This window comes from Nothoprocta perdicaria, unplaced genomic scaffold (genome assembly GCF_003342845.1).
Source record: "Nothoprocta perdicaria isolate Ctin4 unplaced genomic scaffold, notPer1 scaffold_86, whole genome shotgun sequence".
Classification (NCBI taxonomy): Eukaryota; Metazoa; Chordata; class Aves; order Tinamiformes; family Tinamidae; genus Nothoprocta; species Nothoprocta perdicaria.
This window is the reverse complement of record NW_020456154.1, coordinates 2300305-2311528: the sequence shown is the minus strand read 5'-3', so window position 1 is coordinate 2311528 and position 11224 is coordinate 2300305.

Genomic DNA, 11224 nt, shown 5'->3' with positions numbered 1-11224 from the left:
AGAGTTAGTTCCTAATCAGTTTATCAGAATGTTTCTTGCTCTGCATATCCTCAGGGCAGGCTATTTTTGACTAAATCTGTAAACTGCACAGTGCCACTGCACTCCCCTATTTCAATGTGTGCTACTCATTATCAGAAATTCCAATAGGGATGTAGGCTTAACCAAAACCAACCCTCCTCCTTCTGTTATTAGTTTCTTGCAACGTTGCAGCTGAAAAGATGAATCGTGTGCAGCCATAGCACTCTTACCCTCTAAAGAGAATGTCCTGGGAAAGCAGTTAGTGCTCTGGAGCTTCAAACAAGTTCAGGACTGAGGATTTATATCTTACACTAATGAAGAATATGCACAATTGTTTCCCTGTTCCCTTTCAGGCAACTGCCACAGAGCATGAGAGATGCAGCACTGATCACTCCAGTATCTAGGCACGGTATGAAAAACCCATTGCAAACTGCCTAGTGTTAAAAGCATTTGTCTGACTAAATGACAGAAGACCCCAAAACACACCCTGACCTTATTTTTCTGCTATTTATTGTTTTTATTATTTTTTCATAGTTCACAAACAGAGGAGGGCAGACAGGCAGAGCTAGCAAGCAGGAGGGAGTACTCTCCTCCCCTCTGCTGCCTAATTTCACAGAGCAGCTGTCTGCACTCCATTCCTAGCTCTATGTTTTTAGCCTTTACTCTCTGTGTGCCCCAGGCAAGGATGCACTCTCACTCCCCTTTTATGGATGAGAAACAGTTAGGGCATTGAGATTGACCACTGTGGTGGCCTTGACCTCAGTTACTCCATCCAGAACCAGGGTACAATTGGATGATGACAGCAGTGAGAGATGAGCAAGTTAAGCTCTGCTCCTTACCTCAGACTGTCTTTGCCTCAACCCATATGCTGCAACATTCAGTTTTGTTACAGCCAGGATGTGCCTCAGATCTGTACCTTGTGCCAGGTGTCTGCCTCAGGTATTTACCTTCATGCATAACATCTGAGAAGAGGCAATTTGTGAGTCTTGCTGGTTAATAAGCCTTGCAATCTCACAGTGCTTTGCACAGCCCCTTTATTTTCCATTGAGCTGCCTAGGGACTTTGTTCCTATTCCTTTTCTTGAGGCACACGCTATCTGAAGTGCTCTGACTCAGAGCGGCATCTCTATTACATGCAAAGCTGCAGGGCCATGCTGTGTCCCTCTTCTTTCCAGTTACAGCACAGGCCATCAGTATGATGTTGTTTTTCTTCAGCACAGGGTAGGTCTACTGTTTACTGAAGACCAAGTGAGAAAGCAAATAGTTTGGGTAAGCTCCACTGACAGTATAGTACAGCTTTATTTAGTGGAATTTGTTTCATACAAATGGCATCCCTAGGTACTTATCAAAGTTAAATAATATATAATAGCAGAGGGAGAGGGAAATTAAGAGGCACAAGCATGGGAGCAGAGATGTTTTCAGCTGAGATTTGAGTGTAGATGGAAAGGCAGTGAGGCAGAAAGAAACGATAGAAAAAAAAAGTCAGTTCCAGATGGTAGGAGATACAAAGGGAAAAATGTTGTACAAAAATCATGGTTCGAACATAATTAAGCACGCAGTGATGACCAGTGCATTTAAAGAAAAAAAGAGGAAGATATGAGAAGAAAGAGAGTGTCCAGGAGAGGGACTGTCAAAAATGTCACAGGCGTCAAATAAAGAAATGACCAAGTYGCAGCAAATATTGGAAAGCCAATGGCACCCAGAAAAGACCGAGGTGTTTAAGAGAATTTTGAATTTACAAAGCAGAAGGCACTGCCATATTCAGAAGAAAATTTCCACCAAACAGCTGAATTTGGCTAGTCTCCTGCAGTGGGTTCAGACTCAAGAGGTAAAGTTCAAATGGATGCTATATAAGATACTTTCGCTTTTCTTGTAGGCTGTTGTTTCCACTTTCTTGAATTACAGACAGAAATTCTATCACATATTTTTTKGTAAATTTGGTCAGCAAATATATTTCCTTTTTATCCACCAGCCTATGAGAAGGAGTCAAGGTCCCTCCAGAAATACAGAGATTTTGATAATTAAAGGAACAAGATGTTTTCAATCTGTCACCTCAAGTTTTCTCCATTTTGTTGGGTGGAAGAAATACCAGTTCAAGGTACATGCATCTAATCCTAACATGGCCTGCTTGTTGGAATTACTGTGTTGGGGATGTGAGAAAAAGATGAGGCCTGTCTTGTGAAAAAAGAGATGGATACMAAACATTTCAAAAGATTTCACTCAAGCAAGTAGCTCTTTTGCATCCAAAGTGCCAGCTTTGCATCCATGCAGAGCTAGAAGGCTGAAATACAAAACATGTGAGTTTATTTGTATGATCAGACAGGACAAATCTGACAAATCTAACTTGAGTTTGTTCTTTTTGTTTTGTTTGTTTGTTTGATTTCCAACATACTCAGGCAAGGAGCACAGGCATTTGTAGAGAGACAGATCAGAATATAGTTATTTCCAAAAATCGTTTGATGACCAAATGAAAAGTAAGATAAATGAGATTTGGGACGGTAACTAGTAATTCCTCAGCAAGGCAAGAAGAGGAATACAAAAGACTGCATCAAATACAGTGCATCCAGACATAACAGGTCCTTTAAACTTTTTCAGTCCATCACAATCAAAGAGACATTGACTGGTGGCAGCAGAAGACCCTTCAAATAAAGCTAGTGGGAGAAGGAAAGTTTTTATTATCTAATTAGCCTACAAACTCAAGGAGTGTGCATGTTGCTATTGTGGTAGAGGTTTTAAGTCTTAGGCAGTGGCAATCTCCTCACATTTCTGTTAGAGCTTTCAAAGCTCAGAATGCTGAAGGAAGCCACAGCTCTGAAACTGAAGGCACTGCTCCAACAGCGCTTTGTGCAGCTTTTAGAGAGGAAAGCTACACAGCAGTCCCAAACTCTGTTGTGACTTGAAGGGCATAACACTGTCATTTTTAATCATTACAGTCTGATTGTAGCCTCTGTGCCTGAAAATCATAGGTCAATCAAAAGGGCACAAAAAGGAAAGAGTGAAGGGGACAGGAAAACATTGTTTTTGTCAGGGCAGAAATGAGATGGCATTCCCACTGGGAGGCATATGATATCAATGTGTGACAGGAGTAAAGGGAAGCAGCTGGTTGGACCTACAGATTTTCCCTGTGTAAAATTCCCTGTAAGGAATTTGGAAATAATGATAAGAAAAAAAAAATCTTGTACTCAAATATTGTTAAAAAAGACTACCACATAATTTTCACTGGGACTTTTAGTGATATTAATAGTTAGAACAATCATTGTCAGCATCATTTTTCTATWCCAAGTCTGCCTCACTATACTATCTGTGGCAAACTGATCTATCAATTTGCTGTGTAATATGGAAATTTTTCATTTAAATTCAGAAGTAGTCTATTTTTTGAGGTGGAGAAAGAAATTCTATCAATAATGTTGCTTGCTGTTTGCAAATTGTTTCTATATCCTTTGGGATGGAAGAGGTTGTATAAAAAATAAAAGATGTCATGAACTTCCTATGTTTCTGTACTTGCATGAAAAGCTTTTTTGTTGTTCTGCTCTGCAGAAAACTTTTAGGTTTTCTGGGAATGTTGGGAAAACCTAGTAYGATGATGGGCCACAAACATTTTGTTGCTGTAGAAGAGGATGGAGAAGATGGTGTTATTCTTGAGGACACTCACACAACTGACTAGCAACTTTAAACCCAGTCTCCTTGGAATATCTTTGACTGTTTTAGCTTTAGCTTTAGCTGAGGTTGAGCAAACCCTTTTCAGTTGACATTATGTGCTATTTTTTGTCAGGGAGAAACACAAACTGTGGTGCTTGGAGAAGGATCAGCTTCTCTGGGGGCTCTCCCTTCTTTAAGATTTCTGAGGTAGTCAGGCCTCAAGCTTCTCTCAGGGAAAGTACATGAATGAAATGCAATAAAGGGAAACATGAGAGATAATCTTGTCTACAGATTCTTGAAAAAGGAGAACTTAGCTCACTGTTTCTAAATGTTATGAATGACATGCAATAAAGGGAAATATGAGAGATAATCTTGTATACAGTTTCTTGAAAAAGGAGAACTTGGCTCACTGTTTCTAAATGTTCCGTCATTCTTGGATTTAAGGAGAAAAAAAAAGACATACTCCTTCTGCAAAAAAAGAAGTTATGTACTTATAGATCAATTTCTGTAATTATCAAAGCCACGCACTTTGCTAGGAGATATTTATATTTTATTTAAAACTTATTACTGAGATGTTGCATTGTGTTTGGTTTAATAAATAGCATCAAGTAAAAGTAAATTAAAGATAAAGAAACTTTCTGCAGCTGAAATTCTATCCCAGCAGGCAGTGATATTGATCTCCATACCAGGCCATAGGACATGCCATTTTGAAGTGTGTTCTCTTAAGCAGAGGGTCTTTCATTTGCTAACATCCTTCCTTTTCTCCAAGAAAGGCAGAGAGACAGTGCTGCTAAATCTCAGCCACTAAACAGGTAAACAGGGATTAAATTGAAGCTCTCTATCTCTTCTGCATTATCCATGGCTCAGATAGGGGCTTCAAAATCTCTACTTTGCTCTGGTGAATAAAACATAAGCAAATTGACACTATGCCATTCTTCAGCTTTGGGCAGCAGCAACAAAGAATGTCTCAACAGTCTCACGTTGGCTGACTTGCACTTACTTACTGGTCTCTGGGTTTTCCACCCTATGTAGATGAGTGTTGAGGTTTCTCTTCTAGCTCAGACTAGTTGGCTTCTCAAGAGGGGAACACAAGGATGGAACAGGAATTTTGAATGCTTGATTTCTACCGCTATGTGAAAGACAGATGTGTCAGTCTCTGGCCCAGCCTCACCTGACTCACCAGTCACCATTTAGATCTCTGTAGTCCCATGCCTTCCTCAGTGGTTTACACCACTGMTGATACTGTCAACCCACAACAAAAAGTGGCACTCAGGATCAAGCAAGTCTTTCCTCTGGCWGGCTGTGTTATTAATAACTGCAAGGAGCACACTCTTGCTGAACATTTTCTTGTTGTTGATGCACAGGTCTCTCTCCTTGGTCAGGTCCTTCTCAGCTTCAAACACACTGGGAGGTGACACAAGTTTAAGCTGGAGGTTGATTATTGTTTACAATATCATGAAGATCTCCATGGCTGTAGATTTTATCACACAGCCTCTGGTAGCTCAGGTCACTGCTCGTTTAGAAGCAGTGTTATAAAGCCATCTGTCAAGGCCTCTGGTCACACTTCAGTTGGGTGAGAGACAGATGTACCAGGAGTGACCTGTGAGTCACAAAGTGAGAAAAAATTTTGGACAAGCTAGCCTCAAGGCCTCTGCAGCGTGGACACAGCACTACATGATAAAGCACAGACATTTATACAGACATTTATACTGTTTGCTACCAACAGCAGTTTGAAGTAGAATATTCCTTAGCTTCATGGTACTTTTAGGGCTAGGTGCGTGTTCACAGAGGTGGTCCACACAGAAACCCTGCTCAGAGATGTGGGGTATGCTTCCAACACTACATGGACAAACCACAGAGGGARAGAGAGGAACAGTCAGACCACATGGATAACACAAAAGAGAAAATATGAGACATGAATAATTAGTGCCTGGTCCAATGGTGTCTTTTTGTTATTATTATTATTACTTTTTAACATCTGATCCYCAGCTGCTCCCAGCTCCTCCTGCCTCACTAAGTCCTTTTACAGTAAGATTCAGCCATGACTAGATGTCTGTCTCTGAGCATTTCTCTGTTCCTCCAGCTTGAAGAATCAAAAAAGCTTTACCTTTTACTCTGTGTGTTTATTTTTCTTCTGTTGGAAGCCTCCCTAAAAATACAAGCACTTCTGCCATTCCATTTAGGGGCAGAAGGCAGCAGCTGCCTGGCCCTGAGCGTAATTACACTCCAGTAGCTGAGGTGGGGAGGCGGTAGCAGCCTCATTCTCCCTCCAGCTTATATGAAAATTCATTTAGCAGCTCAGCGTGGAGGATTGCATGCCACCTTCCTTTTCTCCTTGCACAGGGAAGCATTTGGTGCTATAGCAAGCTAACTCTGCGCAAGTATTTCAGTTGCTTTCAGGTGCTGCTAGGTTTCTGCATGCCCTCTGCAAAAATAATCCCTCAGCCTGCAATCTATGCATGCTTCTGCGTGCTCAGGTGGCTGCCAGAGAAAAGGGAATCTTTTAACTTTGTTGGTAGGGAGTGGTTATTTTCGTCCTTTATTTCCTCTGAGGTACTGGGTAATTAGGGGACTATAGCTGCATAACTCAGGTAATCAGCTCCATGTTCTCCAGAGAATATGTTGTTGTRTGACCCTCTAGAGATGAAGAAGCCTTTCGATACATTTAATACCAAACTGAGCCACAGAACCCAAGGAGTTTGTGACAGCATCTTTTCAAAAGCTATGCTTCTCCAAATTGTTAGTTAAGTGCTTCTTACCTGCGTCATTTCCACAAAAGGAAGAAAGATCATGTATTTTTTCACATTYGTGTGTTTATCTGGAATGGAATGAAAGCCCTATATGACTGCAGAGGTAGCTCCCACCATGTTCTGAAAAACTGCTTCTCATAATGGATATCTTCACAAAATCTTCACAAAATATTAATGCCAGTGKTTCCACATAATATTTTTATGCTATTGTTATGCTTGTTATACTGTTTAACCTGTCTCTCACTAAAAGTATCTCCAGTTCCTAATATCTCTGAGCATTATTTGACAGAAGTCTRGAAACTGGAATGCTTGGAATTTTAGAATGCATATGTTACTGTATGTTTAGCACCCTCACTACCAAGTGCACTCCTGCACTCTGAAAGTTAAATGTGGGTCAAAACCTGACAGCCTTTTCTATTATTTTGAAACATGTACTATTATTATGACTTTTCTTTTTTTCCACCACCTTTTCATACTGGAAATCAACAGGAGCAGCAGTATCCAATGAAAACTATTTAGCTCAGAAGAAGAGAAAGCTGAGGGGGGGGGATCTGATCGGTGTGTATAAATACCTCAAGGGAGGCAGTGAGGAGGATGGGGTGGCCTCTTTTCAGTGGTGGCCACTAATAGAACTAGAGGAAATGGCCACAAACTGAAGCACCAAAAGTTCCACAGAAACTTTAGGAAAAATTTYCTAAGTGAGAGTGACAGAGCCCTGGAACAGGTTGCCAAGAGAGGTTGTAGAGTCTCCTTCTCTAGAGATCTTCCAAACCCGCTTGGATGCAGCCCTGTGCCACGTGCTCTAGGTGACCCTTTGTGTGCAGGGGGGTTGGACTAGATTGTCTCTAAAGCCCTGAAGTGGGGATTCTGTGATTCTGATTCATGCTATTGAACAGTGCTAAACAGAACAGGAGATATGCATGTGCAGAATGTGTGTTGACAGTACACTTCAATCTAGGCCACAATAATCTTGGAGATGATCAGGAAAGAAAAAGCTATGGTTGGAATCATACCCAGGCATCACAGGCAGACTCCAGGAGCCTTGTGCAAATGAGGCAAGGTTTCTTTTGCAGACATTGTAGTGATGATAGTCCAAGTCCTATGAGGGAAAATACTCTTACTATATATTCTACTGTTAAGCCCTGGTGTTGGCTGAAGCCTCTAGAATGGCTGACAGTCATGATGACACGCTCCTCCTAAATTTATTTGCACTGAGCAATTGATTTTTTTATAATCTCTTCTGTGGACAAAGATTTATGAACCTCTGCCAGCATGAAGGGGACCGAAAGACCTGTCCCCCCACAAGCTAGATTTTAAGTATGAGGCATAGATTTTAAGTATGAGGCATATAGATTTTAAGTATATTTAAGTATGAGTAAGTTTGAAAATAAGTCCACTTTTCCTTTCTTTCTGTGCAATTCGGTTAGATTGTTATGCTAAAAACTTAGCTGGCGGGAGGGAAAAGAAGGGAAGAGAACAGGACATATCTTGTTCTCATCAGATAACAATTTCAGCCAGAAAACTTCTGAAAGATTACAATATAATGGACAAATGTACTGAATCTTATTAGACCATGGACATCAATCATGTAGTCTCTGAATATTTGTACTGACAAGTAAGATATCCACCGTCAATCATGAGGGGCGCAGTAAAACAGCGCTGCGATAGAGCAGTAATTGGTCCACACTCATGTTTGTGCGGAAGGTTGGAATCAGATGGAAATGCAGTGCCTATAATAAAGAACCCTTCCCTGTCCCTTGAGGCTGGCAGGAAATGTTTTTGGCTTGTGCTATCAGAAGACTGGTATTATGTGAACTCCTGGAGCTGTTTCTCTTTTTTATTTAGTAGTACTTCAGTAATAACAATTTTAAGTGATAGTGCTTTAGAGGGGTAGAAGTGACTGAAGTGACCCATGCTACTTCTCCATCTGCACCTTTGCATTAATTAATTAAAGAATAACTTCTCTCTAGCCCTGACTAGCCAAATCTAGATTTGACAAAGTCAAGTTTGTAATAAACTCTTGGTGTATAAGGTTTTCAAAGATTTAGACTCTTTGTTAAGAGTGCACTGCCAAAAGCTTCGGAGAGTTCAGCTGAGGTCTTTATTCCCATGATAATTCCCAGCTGGGGTTAAAGGAGGAGCTGCAAAAAGAGAAAAAGCTCCTGGATAACTATTAAATCTGAGGATTAATTCCCTTTCTGCTGATAAAACTACTAGCTGCGTAGAAAGAATGACACAGATGGACAAATATATTGAAATGAACCAGAGATCGTGGATGCAAGTCCAGTGTTGGGGTACAGGCCACTTCCACTTGCATCACAACCTGTGGAGCCATGTACACATCCCAGTTTTGAGGAACACTTGGTAAAATTGGAAAGCATACATGTAATGTTTATGGGACAGAAGCATGGTGTATGGCCATACCTCTAGAAGAACAGACCTTGTTGTTTCTAACAGTATCTATGTAGACCAGTCATGGTCCTGTTATGACTAGCACTGCATATATAGACAGAAAAATAACAGTATGAGAGGCCAGGTTTTTGTAGACTCTTTTTCCATTTCATATAAAGAAGCTGTAAAGCAAATGCCTTTGTAATCACGGATGTCTGATTTATAAGATGTCTGTATGGAGCCTCTATGGAGGGTCCTACATTTTACAATCTTGTGGATATGGATATTGGGGCAGAAGGTAGTTTGAGGAAAAATAATGTTTATGCCTACAGTGTCCAAAACATTTATAGGGATGACTCATACATTTTACAGAAAGGCTCATCAGAATCTTTTTCTCCACTGGGTATATTGCAAATGCAGCAGACTTACAGTAAAGAATACATATAGAAAGATATCTAAAGAAACCACATCTTGTAGTGAAATTTCTAGCATTTTCATGACTGAGTTTAATAAAATAAGACTGACCTCTTTGATTATGAACATGCATGTGTAAGATCACAGTCCAACCTGGAAGAGCAGACTGGATCTCCCTTACCAAATGTTTGCAAAACGGCTGTGATAAATTTATCTTTTTGTCAAAGAAAATAAAAAAACTTTTTATGGCTGAAGTATTCCTTTGTATATAGTTTTAGTACAAAGTCCTGCAAATCTACAGCATTCATTTTACCCTGAAAGGAAAAGATTAACTGTATCACAAAGGCTGGACATGAACTCTGCTGTTCGTGGATAAATCTATTTGAGCCTTTCATGTATGTAGGCTATTAATACTAGAATAGAAGCATCTTCTGAGATAAAAGACCTGTCTTTCAGCCTCTCATCATAAATATTCATGTGTGATGTATTCATCAATCAGACCTTCCACTCTCTGTATGTGTTATGTCTATATTATTTTTTTGAAGGTAGTTCTGCCTGATATGTGATTTGACCACCTAAAAGTGATCTTTTTTTTTCCACAAATATCCACTATCAAATGGTCAACTATCCATAGCTATTTCTTGTCTGTTATTTTATTTAGGCATGAAATAGTCCTCCTTCCCATATTCTTGTAGAGAACTGATAAAATAAATTTCTTGATTAAAGGCCACTTAATGTTCATCACATAGGTAGTTCAGGGTCAATATTTCAATTTTTCATGACGGCAGATCGATGATAAAGTGGATTCTCCTCTAAAAAGAAAGAAGCCATTTTTCTACCCTATGACTAGGCCTACTTGATTTGTCTTCTACTTTAAAGCCATCTTTAAACAGTGTATAATGAGTGTAGCTATAGTGTCTTGCAATGCAAGATTAGTTTGCTAACAACTTGTTTGAGCAGGCATGTGTGCTGCTTCATGTCTTTAGGATTATGCCTGAACAGGAATGAGAAAAAAAAAATCACAGTTCTCCTCCTGTTACTCCTATCTGCTTCCTCTGGAGTATTCTCTCTCTCCTGTGTCTGTCTTAATTAGATCTTGCCAGTCCTGATTTGAGAATACAGATCTTAAGCGGGAAGAGGAGAAGGAAACACAGAGACAATACACTAATTTTAGACAGAGGCAAATGTGTCTTTTTGCATTAGGGAGAGGGAAGGAAAGAAAGCAAAGAGAAAATAGAGCAAAACCTGCACACAGAATTGTACTTTGTAGCTGAAGCAGTGATTCTATCAAAGAGCACTAGGGAATCCAGCTAGAGAGAAGTCTACAGGAGTCTGACAGCACTGTTACTGAACTAATGGTTCTCTAGGATTTCTTGATCACAAGGTAACAAACAAGAGCATTTGCACATTTCTATGCAAACATTCAAATGCCCCAAACATTTGTATAACACTCACATTAAACTCTACCGGAAAACGTAGTATGGATTTTTATTCTATAGCTTCTCACTTGTCCATCCATACTGAAGGTCAACTTTACCTGTGTCTGGTCTCTAGGATTTCTCCACTGCAAAAAATTACATTCATCTGTTTCTCTCTAGGATAAACAGAGTTCAGGGGTCCAGTCCATGAAGATTCTCTTGTGCATGTATGGATATAAAGGATGGTGTCTAGCACATGTTGGATGTAAACAGTGGCATACCATACCAAGGAGAATTTTTTATAGCCTGGTGAAAAGAAAAACACCTCAGTGATAGATAAGAATCTGTGCCAGTGCTTGAACTGGTTTTGAATAAATCTATTATGTAGCTGTATGCATGGGCAAGGATATTTGACTTGCAGGGATCTGCATGCATTTCCTAGATCAGAATCTCACATGTGAATAATTTATGTCAATACAAGGAGGCAGCTAGAGAAAGGAAGAAATAAATAATTTACAGTAATAAACAAAGGGCATTATAGTTTAGTCCCCCTGAATGATTTGTCCTTCAGCTTCACCTTGCATTTTTCTCTCTT